Source organism: Vombatus ursinus, unplaced genomic scaffold, assembly GCF_900497805.2.
Source record: "Vombatus ursinus unplaced genomic scaffold, bare-nosed wombat genome assembly UNPS02014841.1, whole genome shotgun sequence".
NCBI classification, from domain to species: domain Eukaryota; kingdom Metazoa; phylum Chordata; class Mammalia; order Diprotodontia; family Vombatidae; genus Vombatus; species Vombatus ursinus.
The window spans coordinates 36,596,072-36,614,564 of record NW_020954619.1 but is presented as its reverse complement, the minus strand read 5'-3'; the positions used below and the strand labels follow the sequence as shown (position 1 = coordinate 36,614,564).

Genomic DNA, 18,493 nt, shown 5'->3' with positions numbered 1-18,493 from the left:
TTTTGCACAAGTGAATGCAGTGCAAAGATTAGAAGGAATGTAGGAAACTGGGGAAAATTTTTACAGTAAGTTTCTTTGATAAAGACCTCATTTCTCAAACAGATAAAGAACTGAGTCAAATTTATAAGAATATGAGTCATTCCCTGTTGATAAATGGTCAAAGGATATGAACAGATAGTTTTCAGAAGAAATCAAAGCTATCTATAGTTGTATGAAAAAATACTCTAAATCATTATTGATTAGAGAAATGCAAATTAAAACAATTGAGGTACCACTTCACACTTATCATGTTGGCTAATATCACAGAAAAGGAAAGTGAGAAATGTTGGAGAGGATGTGGAAAAATAGGGACATTAATGGACTGTTGAAGTTATGAACTCATCAAACTGTTCTGGAGAGTAATTTGGAACTATGCCCAAAGGATTGTCAAATAGTGCATACGCTTCGACCCAGCAATACCACTACTAGGTCTATACCTGAAAGAGATCAAAGAAAAAGAAAAAACATTCATATGTACAAAAATATTTATAGCACCTATTTTTGTGGTGGGAAAGAATTGGAAATTGAGATTTTCATCAATTAAGGAATGGCTGAACAAGTTGTGTTATATAATTGTGATGGAATATTGTTGTACAATAAGAAATGATGACCGGGATGGTTTAGAAAAACCATGGAAGACTTACATAAACTGACACAAAATGAAATGAGCAGAACCAGGAAAATATTGTATACAGTAACAGCAATATTGTATGATGTTCAATCTGTGAATGACTTAGCTATTCTCAACAACACAAAAATCCAAGACAATTTTGAAGACTTACAATGAAAAATGCCATCCACCTTCAGAGAAAGAACAAATGGAGTCTGAATGCAAATTGAAGCACACTTTTTAAAAACTTTTAAAAATTATTCTTATTCTTTTTGGTGTGTTTTGCAATATGGCGAATATGGAAATGTTTTACATAACTGCATATGTATAATTATATCAAATTGCTTGACTTCTCAAGGAGGGGAAGGGGGGAGGGAGGGAAAGAATATGGAGCTTAAAGTAAAAAAAAAAACCAAATGTTTAACATTTTTGTTTACATGTAATTGAGAAAAAATAGAAAAAATTAAATGTGAAAAACAGATCTCTAAGGGCTAGATTATTGAACCACATTTAATAAAATGAATCTTGAAAAGAGAAAAAAAGCACAGCTCAAGTACCACGTCCAGCATGTAGACTTTTCTGAGTCCCTCATTTATTAAATTCTCCCTCTTGAAATTGCCTTAGGTTTGTGTACTTATGCACTGCACCCCTACCCCCACCCCCAATAGAATGTAGTACCCTTGAATGTAGAGAATTTTGGGGGTGTTCTTTTGTATTACCAATGCCTGTCACATAACAGATACATAATAAATACATATGGAATTGAAAAGCATGTTGAAAACTGCTATTTGTTGACAAAATGTGATCGACTTTTTCCACAGGAAAAGCATCTTCCATTTTTTTAATTTTTTAGCTCAAGTCTTATTAGCAATGGGATGTGGATATCCCCTTATTTCCAAGGGGAAATAGACTTCCTTTAGAGCTAGGGAATTTAACAGCCTTGGGGGTCAGATTTGGCCTGTTGTTTACTGGCTGACAGCAAGCATTTCTAAAAATATGTATCCATGAGATATGCTTTTTAACTTTTTAAAATAGCATTTGTAGTGCCTGCGGTTACTTCGAGTGCATCATTGTGGGCAATGTTTTTATTGGCACGACAACCCATGAATCATTTGTCAATATAGGGCTTGGTCATCAGTTGTGTTGTTTTACTTGTGTGTGTCCATCCATCCACAATGTTTTTCCCTTTCTTTTCTTTTGATCTGTCTTAGTGAAAAGCTCCCTAACTCTGTTATAGAGGGAAGTTGTTGTTTTTTTTTTCCATCCGTATGTCAACAAATGTTTGTTAAGTGCTTACTATGTGCCTGGTACTGTGCTAAGTGCTGAGAATACAAATGCTGGCAGAAAGAAAGATAGTCCCTGTCCTCAAAGAGCTTACATTCTAATAGAGAAAGACAGTACATGAAAGGAACCTGAGAAGGGTGAAGGGAAAATGAAGACATCCTCTAGGTAGGAGATGGGGGAGAGAGGAACATGGTAGAAAGAGTTCAGAATGCTGCAGCCTGCAGAAGAATGAGACGTGGCCAGCCTGGCCAATCTCCATAAATGGAGGTTCCATAAATGAAGAAGAGTAGTACAGAGTGGTCCAAGTAGAGGGAGAAACCGCAGGGTGGAAGGTATTTCTAACATGTAAATTCCAGGTCCAAAGTAAGTTTCAGGATAAAAAAGTTTTCATCCAGGTGGAAAGAGTCTGTACTACGTTCTTCATATTGGAGGGAGTCAGGAAGTATAGAACCCAGGCTCCTGGGCTCTGGCTTTCTTAAGGTTTTTAAATCATTCCCCTCTACAACCACATGTAAACATTGGGGTTGAATTATAGAGCACCTTTAAGGGCCCTTCTAGCTCCAAGTCCATGGTCCTCAGAGCCTGTGATCCCCTTATTCAATTCAATATACATTTATAAAATGCCTATTGTATACAAAGCATTGTTGTTAGTGTTGGGGATAACATTATAGAAACCTCACATATCCTTCTTTCAAACTGGCTCAAAGAAGGAAAATCAGTTGACAAAAGAGACAGACAAAGGTGATGTCCTAGCAAAATATAATAAGGAATTAGAGAAAGGAGAAATCACTTTCTCCTCAGTGGATCACTGCCACCTAGAAATTAGGGAAGGGAAGGACTTCTACATGGGGGGGTGGGATGAGTCTTCTAGGTGTGGAGCGCCTTTGAGCCAAGACACTTGAGAAGGGGAGGACTGGATGGGAGGGAAGATAGAGAAGGTAGAGTGGCAGATCAATTTGGCTGGATTTGGGGGGGGGGGAACCTGTGGCCTCAAGGTCACATGTGACCCTCTAGGTCCTCAATGCCCTTTGACTGAATCCAAATTTCACAGAACAAATCCCCTTAATAAAGGGATTTGTTCTGTAAAAGTTGGACTAAGGCAAGAGGCCACAGCCAAGGACCTAGGAGGCCACATGCCTGGAGGCTGAAGGTTCCCCAGTCCCGATAGAATATAAAGTATGAGGTAAAGACTGCAATAAGGCTAAAAATACTATTGAGGCCCTTGAATTAAAGAGTCAAAAGTTCATGTTTTATTTGGCAGGGATTGGTCATGGATCTTCTTCATTACAAATCCAAGACTTCCTTCAAATTCAGATCTCCTGCTTCGTAGAACTTTCCCTAACTCTTCCAGATCATAAGACCTCTCTTCCTGGGAGTAAAATATTGAGTTATTTAGATGCTTTAGCTACACTGAACTTTAGTGCCTTCCTCTATAAAGGAGTGATAATAATTGCATTGTCCTGCCTCATAGGGTGATTGTGAGGAAAATGCTCCATAAACTGCTAAGACACTAAGTAAATGTGAGTTGTTTTTTTTTTTTTTAAAGTGGATTTGTGATTTCTTTGGTGTAGGGCAAAGGTTTCAAACTCCTGCCCCCAAACTGCCTGGCAAAAACTCCTGAAAACAGAACCAAATTAAGAGGTAATTGGGAAATGTTAAACAAAATCAACAAAAATACAATGCAACATAGGTAATGTTAATTAGTGGTTTCCTAAGGTTTCTATTTGAGTTTGACACCACTAGTGTAGTGAACTCCTTTTGACAAAACTTGCTTAACTAATGTAGATCTGCACCTTCTGTCACTTACAGTTTTAGGGACATGCCAGGGGCACCCAAAGGTTAAACAACTGGCAGGATCACACAGCCTGTCCTTGTTGGTGATGTAGAGAAGGGCAGGCCTTTAAAGCCTTGAAGATCTGGGTAGGTCATACTGGCACTGCGCTCGTGGGCAAGTCATTTGCCATCTTTGTACTCTGGGCAACTCTTAAGCAGGGATTCTTAACCTTTTTTTGTTTTATGAACTCTTTTGGCAGTCTGATGAAGTCTATGGACTACTTCTCAGAATAATATTTTAAATGCACGAAATAAAAATACCTAGGATCACAAAGGAAGCCAATTATATTGAATGCAGTTATCAAAATATTAAAAATTCCAAGTTTGTAGACTCCCAGAGTTCTATCCACAGACCTCAGAGTAAGAAACTCTGCTTTAAAGACTCTAATGTTGCACTATGTGCTGACTTCTGTTGGTGGAGGGTTTCCTCTCCTGGAAGTTTAATGAAATCATATTTCTGGCTCCTGTTCCAACCTAATTCCAATATACATATCCATACATACACACACACACACACACACACACACACACACACGGCTGTAAGTTTCCAAATACCATAAAGGAAAATAATCTAATCTCCCCTCCTCCAACACACTCCCCAAATATAAGAGAAGGATTTCCAGCTGTCAGGGTTGAATGAGGAGTTAATGACATGCTAATATGCCTGGGGATTTTTCAGAAGTTGAGGTATAGTGAGATATAGTGATCTCAGATGAGGATGTGTGTACCAAAAAGAGCTTGAAATTCCAGAACTGGTGAATAGTAAAGGTGTAGAGGGTAGTTGTGATGAAATGATTATAGGTCTTATGGATTCAAAAGGAAATAAGAAAGGGGGAAGTGAGGGAAGAGCCTAGGAAGGGACCGTTAGAGGTGAGTGTATCTCAGGGGAAATGTGAGACTATGATGCTAAGCCCTTAGAACCAAGGGAAAGGGTAGGCAAGGAATTTCTGTGGGCAGAGCCCAGGGGACAGCAAATCAAGTTGGTATTTCAAATGACTGTGAGAAAATCAGTTTGCTCCTGAAGCTAGTGGGTGGACCTTTGGGTAAGGCAGAAGATCCGAGGACTTAGAGCTGAAAGATTTATGTCACCTAGGCCAGGAGCCCTATTTCATAGAGGACCCTGTTTTTTCCTGGGACCCAGGGAGTTTAAAGAAAGAGATCTGCTTGAGCTTGCAAAATAGCTTGGGGTTGGAAGTAGAATAAATTAGCAGTTCTCTAACGGGATAGGGCTAGAGGAGGAATTGCTGTTGAAAGTGAGAGAATGATAGCTGGGAGAGCCCAGCAGAGCCTCTAATGCTTTAAAACTTTTTTAAGCTGATTGAGCAAAGTGAAAGCTATTGGACAAAAGACAACCTTTTTTCTGAATGGTCCTGAATCCCCAAATTCCCTTACTGTGTTGTAAAAATAGTTTTGTTGAACAGAATGTGTAGGTGCCCACTACTCACTATGTGTGTGTTATGATACCACAAGCAGAACCTTCAGTCCTAGTGGTCTGTCTTTGAATATAAGCCCTAATAGTACTGGATCTTTCAGTTCCCTTTCTCCTCCCTCAATTACCCCTTCGGCCCCCTTTTGATCTCCTGTCTGGACATTTTTACTGGCTGTCCTCCATCCCTGTAATGCTCTTCCTCCTCATTTCCACCTCCTTGCTTACCTGGCCTTCAAGTCCCAGCTAAAATCTCACCTTCTACAGGAAGCTTTTCTCATTCCCCATTAATTCTAGTGCCCCTCTCTGCTGATTATTTCCAATATATCCTATATATTGCTCATTTGTTTATAGTGGGTTGCCTGATTGTATGCCTTTTTGCTCCCATCATATTGTGACCTCCTTGAGAGCAAGGACTATCTTTGCCTTTCTTTGTTTCTCCAGCGCTGGGTGGGCATAGTGGCTAGCACATAGTAGATGCTTAATGAATTTTGACTGACCTAGGTATTTAGAAAATTATTCCAACAGCTTTGATTTAAGGGTTGTCTTTAGGGTTCCCAATTTGTCCCAAACTTCCATAGTAATGATAATGATGGCAATAGAAGCCATTTATATATTATTAATTTTAAGGTAAAGTTCAAGGCTTATGAGAATAAGGAGTCACAGGGTATAGTGGAAGGAACACAGGACTTAGAAATTAAAAGACCCAAGTATGAGTATTGGCTTCACTGTTGTGTCATTTCAGGCCTGTCTGACTCTTTATAACCCCCATTTGGAGTTTTCTTAGCAAAGATACTGGAGTGGTTTCCCATTACCTCCTCCTCCTCCTCCTCAGTTGAGGTTAAATGACTTGCTCAGGGTCACACAGGTAGTATCAAGTGTCTGCTCTGAGGCCGGATTTGACCTGAGGTCCTTCTGGCTCCAGGCCCAGTGCTCTGTCTATTGCACCACTTAGCTGCCCCTTGCCATTACCTTCTACAGCTCATTTTACAGATGAAGAACTGAGGCAAACAGGGTTAAGTGACTTATCCAGGGTCACACAGCTAGTAAGTGTCTAAGGTCAGATTTGAACTCATGAAGAGTTCTTATTGATGCCAAGCCCAGTGCTCTATCTGCTGTGTCACTCTGCTACACCTACTGACTTCACTGCTTGACTATATATGACAGTGGGGGAAGTCATTTCACCTCAGTTCTTCAGTTTCCTCTTTTGTAAAATGAGAGAATTGAATTAGATAATTGCTAAGGTCCCTATAGCCTTAAGATTTTATAAGGTTTTTTTTAATTGTACTGACTTCTTGAACTTGATGTTGTAATACTATGCTTCAGTAAAATGGGTTAGGTTTTTGTTTTTTGTTTTTTTTTTAATATGTACTTCACAGGGTTGCTGTGAGGAAAACACTTTGTAAATCTTAAAACACTATAAAAAGGTAAACTATTTTAATCACTATTATTTAGTTTTCTACTTTTTTATTAATTTATTATTTATTTTGAGTTATCAACAATCACTTCCATAAGCTTTTTTTTTTTTTTTTTTTTTTTTTTGGTAGGCTGTTATGGTTAAGTGACTTGCCCAAGGTCACACAGCTAGTAAATGTCAAGTGTCTGAGTCTGGATTTGAACTCAGGTCCTGACTCTAAGGCCAGAGCTCTATCTATAGTGCTACCTAGCTGCCCTTTCATAACCTTTTGAGTTTTAAATTTTTCTCTTCCAGCCTTCCCACCTCCCTTCCCAAGATGGTGTGCAATCTGATATAGGCTATACATATACATTCCTATTAAACATATTTTCCCATTAGTCATGTTGTAAGGAAGAATTAGAACAATAGGAGGAACCACAAGAAAGAGAAAACAAAATAAAATAGAAGAAAAAAAAAGCAAATAGTATGCTTCGATCTGCATTCAAACACCATAGTTCTTTCTCTGGATGTGGATATTTTCCATCATGAGACTTTTGGAGATGTCTTAGATCCTTGCATTGCCGAGAAGAGCTAAGTTTATCAAAGTTGCCCAGTGTGGCTGTTACTGTGTACAACATTTTCCTGGTTCTGCTCACTTTACTCAGCATCAGTCCATACAGATCTTTCCAGGTTTTTCTTAAGTCTGCTTGCTCATCATTTCTTATAGCACAAGTTTTCCATTACATTCATATACTACTTGTTCAGCCATTCTCCAATTGATGGTCATCCCTTCAATTTCCAATTCTTTGCCACCACAAAAAGAGCTGCTATAAATATTTTTGTACATGTGGGTCCTTTTCCTGTTTTTTATGATCTCTTTGGGATACAGCCCTAGAAGTGCTATTGCTGGGTCGAAGGGTATGCACGTTTTTATAGCCCTTTGGGCATGGTTCCAAAATCCTCTCCAAAATGACTGGGTCACTTCACAACTCCACAACAATGCACTAGTGTTCCAATTTTCCCACGTCCTCTCCAACATTTATCACTTTCTTGCTTTGTCATGTTGACCAATCTGTGGTCCCTCAGAGTTGTTTTGATTTGCAGTTTTTAATCAATAGTGACTTAGAGCATTTTTTCATATGACTATAGATGGCTTTAGTTTCTTCATCTGAGAACTGCCTGTGCATATCCCTTGACCATCTATCAACTGGGGAACGACTTGTATTCTTATAAATTTGACTTAGTTCTCTATATATTTTAGAAATGAGGCCCTTATCAGAGATACTGGTTGTAAAAATTCTTTCCCAGTTTTCTGCTTCCCTCTTAATCCTGGTTGCTTTGGAGTTTACCACTTTCTTAGCCATCCTAAAATCTTATTCCAAAAAGGGAAAAAATCAGTAAGAATTTTATAATTCCTTTACTGAAAGAGTTTGGCCATGTCACATGCAAGGAAATTTAGATGAAGCAGAGCTTAGTTTAAATTGTACCTGACCTCTTTAATTTTTTAAAATTCAATTTTATTTTCAGTTCTGAATTCTCTCCCCACCTCCTTTCTCTCACCCCTTGACAAAGCAAGAAAAACAAAGCTGTTACAGTATGTATAGTCAGGCAAAACAAATTCTTACATTAGCCATATTTTTTTTAAAGTCAGTTATCTAATTTCCAATTTATTGATTGATATAATTACACTGAAAAACAGTCACAACAAAAGCACAGTCTTTAGAATTTGGTTTACTCAGTGAAAATGTTTCTTGGTGACAAAATACAAAAGGGTTATCAAGTCTATCATCATCATAAAAACTCCCAGATTTATATGAAATACAAAGTAGGAATTTTCACAAGATTTGTTTCACATCACTTCGGGTAATCTTTGGGGTTTTTTGTTTTGTTTTGAAATACCTGTAACTGGGAGTGATAAATCAGATTTCAGCTGGTTTGGTGGGCTAGGTTTATTCCCAATGAGAATTAAGACAAAAAAAAAAAAGGTTATTTTGGGTCAATTTGTAAGCACTTCTCACATTTAGCTATAAATGAAAGAGATAAACATTGCCTCTTCTGAACATGGAGTGGTCTATTTACAATCGTATTTTTCCAATAAAGTTTCTTTTTGCTTCTTGATGGTTTGCTTTCTTGTGTCTCGGGCAAACAGAGATAGGGATGATACAGGTATTGAAGACTTTGGCTGTAGATATCTTGTTGAAATCATTTTAACCAATGGATGAGTTGTTTGAGCAATGGAGTGGCTTGAAGTAGGTCTAGATGAAACTTCTTGGCATGGACTTAACGAGGAACCTTTGGAAATTTTAAAGTCATCATAAGTAGCAATGATCTGTTTTGTGGTAGAAGAGCTTTTGATAGATGGTGGTCTGGAATTCCTTTTATATTTACCAGCATTGTTCCAACTGCATTTTGAAGTATTCTCAAGTTTACAAGAATTAGTGTTGTTTTTTGTTTTTTTTCTCTACTTTTATCTGCACATGCTGTCTGAAGAGGCAGAGATTCAGGATATCCTGATGCCTCTGTTTGGATGAAACTTAGGATGAACTAGGCCGTTCAGTAATGACTCGAGTAGAGTAGTTGATTGGTATCTTTGGCCTCTCCTTTTGTATAGTCAGATGTTGTATTCTTTCCATCTCCAATAAATGACCTATCAACTGCTTAATGGAGCTTTCTATAGGATCTAATGCCACCTTCCAATTTTCAGATTTTAAGTAGAATATTAAAAGGTGAAGGGAGAAAATCAGGATATGAAAATACTTAACTTGGCTGTTCTAAGAAAGATTCTTTAAAGTCTTCTAATACTTCTGGCTTTAAGTTCAGGTCCATTTTTTTTTTTAAATAAGTGAGTACTGTATCATTTATTTTTTCATTTTCTGATAAGTCACTTTCATCAGTAAGATTTTCTTTCATGCTACTGTTCCCATATTTTGTATTCCAATTTGAAGTAGATAAAGTTTCACCATTGTTGCTTTCTATAGCTGAACATGAGTTAGTCTGAGGCTCACTTCTGTCTTTACAAAGTCTCCATCAGCATAAGGCCAACAGAGACTTAATGGCATCTGTTGTTGCAATCCAGGTTAAGAACCAGTTTGTTGTCAACTGAAGCACCTGTTAGTGAATGGTTCAGAGTAAAGAGCCTTAGAGGATTATTATTTACATTAAAGCCAGTTTCCATTGAAGATTTTTGGAAATCCCTATTCTCCATAGTTATTGCTTCATTATGAGGGTCACTCCAGAATTGAAACATCCCTGGTTTACTATTGGTCTGTGATTTTTTTCTGTGAGTTCTCTGACAAACTAAGTTCTATCAGTTTTTCTACTGGAATTTCCAAATGATTCTTTTTCACCTTACTACCTGCTGCACTCTCCCTTCCAGGTGGGAGGTTTTTACTTTCAGGAGTGAAGACATTGGATTCCAAATTCCAGTGAGGTAAATTCTCATGAGGGATGTTTGAAACAGGAAGATGATTGCTACTGATCCCTCCAAATGAATTTTGTTTCCCCATCATGTTGAAGTTGCTCCTCTGTTTCCTCAAAGTCCTCCCCATGGCACCCTGGGCCCACCTGCCATCCCTGACTTCCTTAGCTACTCTTCCGCTCTCCTGGGCACTGGCAGCCTCCAGGTGAACTAGGAAGGCCCCGGAACACACGCCTGGCTTGGGCATCCTGGGGGAGCATGGCAGGGAGCTGCATGGGACTGCATGGCCATAGATGGACATGTGGGCCCTGCAGCCCAGAGCAGTTGAGGGTGCCGGGCTTGGGGAGGTGACCCCTGGCTGGTGATGCGGCTGTGGCGGCTCCCCCATTAGCCTTATTTTAAAAAAATATGCCTTTGAGTCTGGAGATGGATAACATATTTCATCATGAGTCCTGAACTGTGGTTGGTTCCATTGTATTGATCAGCATTCCTAACTAACCTCTCTAGTTGAAACACTTAAATCACACCAATAAAGTCCTAAGTCAGGAGACTTAGGATTTAGAGCTGTACGAGGTGTTGGGATCATCTAGTCGAAACTCCTCATTTTATAGAGGAAACAACTGAGACCAAGAGAAAAGGAAGAGACTTGCTCACATCATGCAAATAAGAAAAGTAGCAGAGTTTAGATTAAAACCCATGGCTTCTGATTTTGGAACCAATGCCCTTTCCATTGTACCATGTTGCCTTCTTTTGAGATATCTCCAACTTTGTTCTCACTCTCCATAATCTGGCTTTTAACCTTTGCTGGATCTTTATCTAGGTCATGCCCACTAACAGAATCCTCTGGGGCTCTGTCTAAGACTCTCTTCCTCTCTCTACACTATTTTAGTTGGTGATCTTATCAGCTCCTGTGGGTTAGATTGATTCTCAGATCTATTTATCTAGTTCTAATCTCTCTGTTTTACTCCACACTCATAACTCCATCTGCTTATTGGACATCGCAAATTGTCTTTCCTATAGACATCTTAAATTGAACGTGTCTAAAACTGAACTCATCATCTTTCCCCTAAAACTCTTTCTTTTTCTTAACTTCCTTATTACTGTTGGAGGTAGCACCATCTTCCTAGTCACCCAGGCTTGCAACCTAGGAATCATCCTCAACTCTTCACTCTCACACTTCAACCCTCATTTCCAATCAGTTGTCAAGTCCTGCCATTTCTACCTTTGTAACATTTCTTGGATAAGACCCGTTCTCTCCTATAAGAAGTCATCACCCTGATGCAGTCCCTCATCGCCTCACAAACCTGCACTATTGCAATAGCCTACTGGTTGATCTTCATGCCATAAGTCTTTACCAATTCCAGTCCATCCTCCACTAGGCTACCATACTGATCTTCCTAAAGCACAGGTCTGACCATGTTACCCTCCTATTGAATAAACTCCAATGGCTCGCTGTCACCTGTAGGATCAAATAAAAATCTTTTCTTTTCCTATCAAAGCCCTTTATAACCTGGCCCCTTCCTACCTTTGCAATCTTCTTATACTCATCCCATGCACTCTGTGATCCAGTGATGTTGGCTTCCTTGCCGTTCTTTTCAAAGGCACTCCATCTCTTGAGTCTGGGCATTTTTACTGCCTGACTCCCATGTTTGGAATTCTCTCCTCTTCATCTTCATCTCTATCTCTTGGTTTCCTTCAAGTTTCAGCTAAAATTCAAACTTCTACAAGAAGCCTTTTCTGATGCCCTTTAATGCAAATGCCTTACCTCTGTTGATTATCTCTAATTTATCCTACATCTATCTTGTTCATACATAATTGTTTACAGCTTATCTTTCCCATTAGACTATGAGGTGCTTGAGTTTCAGGATTTTTTTTTTCCCTTATTTGTATTCTTGGCACTTAGCATATTTCTTGGAACATAGTAGATGCTTACTGAATGCTTACTGACTGACTGACTGACCAACTATGGCTTGTTCTAGTTCTTTTCCTTGGTGCTATACCACAAGTCTAATAACCTTTTTGTTATATGCTAGACAACCCTTGCCACATCATGGTCCCCCCTCTCCTTTCTATTCCATCATCTCCAGGCTAAATATTCCCATATCCTTGAACTCATGTCCATGAATTAATTACTGAAATGTTATTATGCTCTCTCACCCAGTTCTCCCTGCCCCTCCATTTTCTGCAGTAGAATAAAGCAGCAGGTTTTAATGAATTGTTGAATATAGTTGTGAAAATAACAGGGCCGTTAGTAGTGTTGTAAACCTAAAAGTCACAGTGTAACAACCAATTAAGCATGTTTTTTTAAAAAAAAAATTCAGTTCATATCCACTTCTTCCTTGTTTTGGAAGGCAGTCCACTGCTAATAGAGTATAATGAATAGTAATCCTAATAGCTAGCAAATGCTAGCATCAGACAATGGTAGGAACCATTGTCGGTCTGTCTCTAGTGGGAGAGGAGCGAGAGTCATATCTTTTCACTGTGTTTTCCGTGGCTACTGGTGTTGAACCAGGGACAAAGTGAATGCAGCCATGAGCCAACGCAGCTGACGCCAGCTATGTCATGAACAGCAACAACTCAAGGGCTTCTTCCCCTCCTTTGCTGCTCAGCCACCCTCCAAGTTACATGAGTGTCTGGTACTCTCTCCAAGGTGAGACACTCAGTTAAGTATTTCTTTGTATGTGAGCATTTGCTGTGGAGATTTTTTTAATTCTAACATTAAAGTTTTTGGGGTGACTTTGTAAAATGGATGAAAAAAAGAAACGAAGATTGAATCAGAATATAGAGTGTTTAATCCGGAGTGGACAAATAGAAACTTGTTTACTTACAAGAGAGACAAAATATTGTGCCTTGTTTGCCAAGAAGTAATAGCCGTTCTGAAGGATACAATCTTCGTCACCAGTTCAAATAAAAACATCCTGATTTAAACAAATTGGACACCAATGAAAAACAAATTAAAGTGCCCAAATTGTTGAAAAATCTCAGTGGCGAACAATGATTTTTCAAGAAAATAAACTCAGAAAATGAGGCAGCTACTAAGGTCATTTTTCAGATTTCTAAAGAAATCGATTTCAAATATGATTGTGGACTATGATAAACTGATTGCTGACAAGAAGTGTAATACATTCAATTAACTAGATGTAAGCAGTAAGAAAACCTGAAAAATGTTTTAAAACTTGCACTGCATTATGGTTTATTTGCAAAATAGTTTAATCATTAGCTATACCTTTACTTGGAAAGTGAGCTGCTAAAAACCTATCATCTGCAACCTGAAAAAGTTTAGCCTATTTTAATTTTGGCCCCTACCTACTACCAAGTTGTGTTGGTCTGATTTACGTAGTACATATAACATTTGTTATCTCATTTAGTCCTCACTACAAGCCTTGTGAGATGTATATCCTATTATCATCCCCGTTATACAGATGAGGAAACTGAAACTCAGAAAGATTTAAGTGACTTGCCTGGAGTCACATGACTATTAATCTAAGTCAGGATTTGATCTCAGATCATCTTGTCTTCAAGTTCAGTGCTATTAACTGTGCTACCTAGCTACCTATTGTACTTTAGTTCATTTTTGTTATTCTTTCTTTCCCTATTTTTCTACATTTCTTTTTTTCTTTTAAAGTTTTATTGACACCTTTTCTTCCTATATCAGTCATTCTCCACCTCTCCTATCCCAGCTTTCCCTAGTAACAAAGAAAAATACTTAAGCAAAATCAACCAACAGCCCTTGGGAATTGCATATGTCTGACAGTATATGCAACAGTCTCTAACTCCCACAAAAGGAGAATGGTCCATTTCCTCATCTCTCTTTTGAGGCCAGAATTGTTTATTTTAATTATTTTATTTTGGACATTATTTCATCGTTCTTTTCATTTGCAATATTTTAGTTATTGTATTTGTTGTTTTCTTGGCTCTACTTACTTGAGAGGTAATATGGTACAGTGGAAAGAGGAGAGAGACCCTTCCTTGACTCTCCATATATTCTAACAGTGTCACCTTGTGCAAGTCACTGAAACTTTTTAATGTCTTCTGTAAAATAAGGGGATTGTTAAAGTTCTTTCCAGTCTTTGTTCTGACTTTTTTTTTTTTTTGCTTTGTATCAGCTCATACAAGTTTTCCTATTTGTTATTTAATTCCTCACCTTCATTGTTTCTTATGTTGCACCTAGGGAGATCTTGAAAGGCTTTAAATTCCTTCTGAAAGGGAATTTTCTTGACAAGTGAAAGTCAACCCTGATTGATAGACATTTAATGAAGAAGTGGGCTAAAAGTCTTCAGCTCAGGGGCAGCTAGATGGCACAGTGGATAGAGCACCGGCCCTGAAGTCAGGAGGACCTGAGTTCAAATCTGGCCTCAGACCAAACACTTGACACTTACTAGCTGTGTGACCTTGGGCAAGTCACTTAACCCAAATTGCCTAAAAAAAAAATGAAGAAAAAAAAAGTCTTCAGCTCCAGACTTCAAGGCATCTGGGCAGGAGAAGCCATCTCTGACCTCTCTAGCTAGTTTTCTCCTTCATGAGCTGGGTTGCTTTGAACTCTAATGGAAGGGACCATGCTGTGGCTCTGGAGTTTCCTCTTCCAGGTAAAAGCCTGCCCAGATTGGATTCTATTTATACTCTAAATAGAAATTAGGTCTACCAGTTGGGTGGGGTCCTGGTGTTAAGAAGCTTTTGCCTTGAGGTCTAGAAGCAATCTCCTCACTTAGCCATGCCCTTCAGAGACTGATTGACCTTAACAGGTTTTAACAGAAATAGAAGGAAAAGGGTAGATCACAAGTTAATAATTATTTATTGTATATTATTAATTTATATTATATATAATTAATTATTAATATAATTCTCTCAGGAGGAAGTATGCCACTAGGTACAATTTCTGGACTTTTCATCCTCATCTTCACCCCAGCCATTTTATGCCCTGATACTATGCCTGTCCTTTTCCTTCCCCTCCATTTTCTTTCTTCGAGACCTATAATAAAATCACCACTACCACTGCTTGAGGAATGAATGCTATTGGACTGTTCTACTACCTTCTTAACCATCTCTGAATTTCTCAACCATAACTCTGGCCACCATTCCTTTATGTATTTTTTTTATCTTCCTCCATTAGAATATAAGCTCCCAGAGGGGAGATGGGCTTGCTTTTGTATTTGTAATACCCCCTTACCCTATGCTTAGCACAATGATTGGCACATGGAGTTTAATAAATTTTATTCTATTCATTCATTCATTTGTTCATTCATAGACCCTTTCTATCTTTGACTTCCTTGGGCTACATGCCCAGCAGTAGGATCTCTGGGATAAAGTCCTTTTCTTGTCATGAAGTAGTAAAAACAGAATCTGAGTTGAATGGGACCTTAGAAGTCACTGAGTCCAACCCATATCTGAATGAGAGTCCTTTCTACAATATCAATTCAAAAGATATTGATTAAGTCCCTTTTATGTAGTTGTACTGTATTAAGTTCTGGGGATATATAACATAAAAATAGGTCCTGCCTTCAAGAAACCTATACGCATGGTTTTACAGCCTCCAGAGATGGAGCACTCATGACTTCTATGGTAACCCATTTCACTTTAAGACAACAATAATTGTCAGGGACTTTTTCCTGGTATTGAACAAACTGTGCCCTTTCTGCAAGATCAACCGTTTGCTCCTGTTCTACATTCAAGGGCCAAGCAAAGCATACCTAGTTACTCTCACAACATAGTCCTCCATATACTATTAGATTTTCCTTATATTTTCTTTTCTCTAGGCTAAACATCCCTAGTTTCTTTAATTAAAACATCCTTCTATAAAATGGCTTCCAGTCTTTTCATTATTCCCCTGTGTTACAGTGTCCTCCATGAACCCTTTGTACTATCCTACCTATTTATTTACAGATTGTCTTCTCTATCAGGATATAACCTCTTTGAATTCAGGAGGTTTATTTTATTTTATTTTTTTTTGCCTTTCTTTGTATCCCCAGCGCTTAGCACATGTCCTGGAACACATCAAGTTCTTAATAAATGCTTGTTGGTTGATTGCAGATACATAAGGAATGTACAGAGGTAAATTATATAAGCATAAGTGTTTCTTGTTTTGTGTATATGTTTTCAGTTACAAAGTAATTTTAAAGCTTTATCTCATCTGATGTATTCGGAGATACATCCATTGTTCATAGAGTGACAAACTATTTGGAAGGAGTACCACATGGAAGAGAGATTAGGTTTCTTCTGCTTGGCCCCAGGAGATAGAACTACCAACAATGGGTGGAAGTTGCAGAAGCAAATTGTAGGGAAAAACTTCCTAACAATTGGAGCGATACCAAAGTGCAGTAGATGCCTATTTCCCTTTACCAGTGGGCTTCATTCAAAGGCTGAATGGCCTTTGTTTGCTATCTTATAAGTGAGTTTCATACTCAGTTATGGTTGAGACACGTGATGGCCTGAAAAATCCCTTCCAACTCTTACTTAGAAGATTTTGAGGTCATATATCTTTTGAGATAATTGTGAGTTTTACACTTTTTTGTGTCTTACTGAGAGTTCAAGAATAGTTTTGCTACTGTAAGTGATATGATTAGGGAGGAAGAATTTTGTAGCATCATTAAAAGTCAGAAAACCTATATCTTCAAGTAGTTTCAGACTCTTCAGATTGGGATTAATGGGGGGTATTTAGTGGTATTAGTATTACTAGTCTCTATTTACTGAGAGAATCTTGGAAATTGAGTATAGAATTTATGACTTCCTCTGTCTAAGATGTCTGAGGAGAAATTTTAGCCAGTAGTGATTGAGTTTGGTGGCATTCTGGAGATGAGACATTGTAATGATTCAGCAGGTAGTCACTCATTGGAAAGGGGGTGGTGGAAAGAAAGGTACAAAACATGTAGTCAGAGCTGTTGATATTCTGGACAAATTAGATAAATAAAAGTACCTCTGGAGCTTCCATTTCTTAAAACAACTAAGTGAAAGATCAACAAAATGTAGCTCTTGAAGTTACTCATTAATTCAGAAAAAGATTAATCCATATATTGAAATTTACTTCTATAACATTTTTTTCTTTTTGGGAGGAGAGCATGTGATTATACTTAGATCCTTTATTTTTATGGTGTGGGGTGTTCATTTTGCCCATGGAGTTCGCAACTCCTCCTAAACTTCTTTATCCCATGCTACTTTTGTCTTTGTCTTTCCATAAATACTTTGATACTTGGGAGGAATCTGTAGGCCCTCCAGTGATGCAGCTTTTGATCCATCCATACTTTGTGTGACTCTTGTCAAAACCCTCTCATTAATTCTTCACAGAGGGGTCACATAAACCCACTTTCTTTTTTGGTAATATATTTCTTTGAGGATAGATTTTATGCTTCTTGTCTTATTCAATTCTTGATTGGGAATGTGTTGCAATTTGCCAATGCCCACTGTATGCTTCTTCATGCCTTTTTGGGTGACCCTCAACATTAATTCTGCTGAGACTAGTATTCTATGACACACAGCCAGCAGCATTACAGGAAGAAGCCTATGCAAAACTTTTCTTCAGAAAGATTTGTAGGGTTATTAAAAGCATTATTCAGTTTTCTAACAGTAATCCAACTCGCTATATGCTTGTTCAATTCTGGTCCCAGCTCATTATCCATTTGCTTATCCATTTATCCAAGATAATCATACTGTGGGATGATCTTTATAGGTCATCCTTCACTCTGTTTATTATAGCATGGACAGTAACTTTTCATCTACTTGGTTTTTCCAGTCTGGGTAATTAGGCTCTTTAGAATGATTGATTGTTACTTAGGAAGCTCTGCAAAGTTCTGGGTTTTAATACATTCAACACAGTGTTATCTGCAGAAAGGAGCATCTGAAAGACCTTATTATTTATCCCTCTTCTGCCTCACTTAAATCCAAATTACACACAAGTCAAGACATCACCTGGATGAACAACAACAATAAAAACAACAACAATAACAACTATTTATCTCTTTTCCGTTTGGTTTCTGCACTGAAGAAACCCTCCTTGATGGTGGCAAGTGCCTCTGGAGAATATGTCTTCCTGCTTTATGCCTAGCTTAATATAAATAATCAAAGTGTCGTTGAATAGTTTTCTTTGTTAATTCATGTCTTTCAAGATATTTTGAATTTTGATTTTGACTTGTGCATGAGAGATGCCTTATTGGAGGAGGGATTTTAAGACAATGGTTTACTGTACTGAAACATCTATTTTATGGTCAACAAATAATAAGAACAGTGGAATAATTTTTTTTTGCATCTTCCAGTTAATTATGTGACTGAATAGAGGAGGTCTAGAAAAGCAGATGAGTTGTAGTTGTAGACATAGTATGTAGTTGTAAAAAGTCTGCCTTTTTTCCTTCTTATCTCTTAACCATTTATGCCCTTTGATGCATTTGTAGATTATTCTCATAGGAAATTAAGTGCATTAATTGATAGTTATTAATATTCTTTATTAACATTTTTTTTTGATTCCATGAGAGTCTGAGCTTTCTTAAAAGCTTAAAATTT

General features: G+C 38.0%; 1 protein-coding gene and 1 pseudogene across 2 annotated transcripts in view; one reads left to right on the top strand and one right to left on the bottom strand.

Annotated features, from left to right (window-relative positions):
• PXDN (peroxidasin) overlaps window positions 1–18,493 on the top strand; it is a 143,067-nt gene that overhangs the window by 20,861 nt on the left and 103,713 nt on the right. The window lies entirely within an intron of this gene.
• On the bottom strand, window positions 8,575–10,094 carry LOC114026638 (annotated as a pseudogene).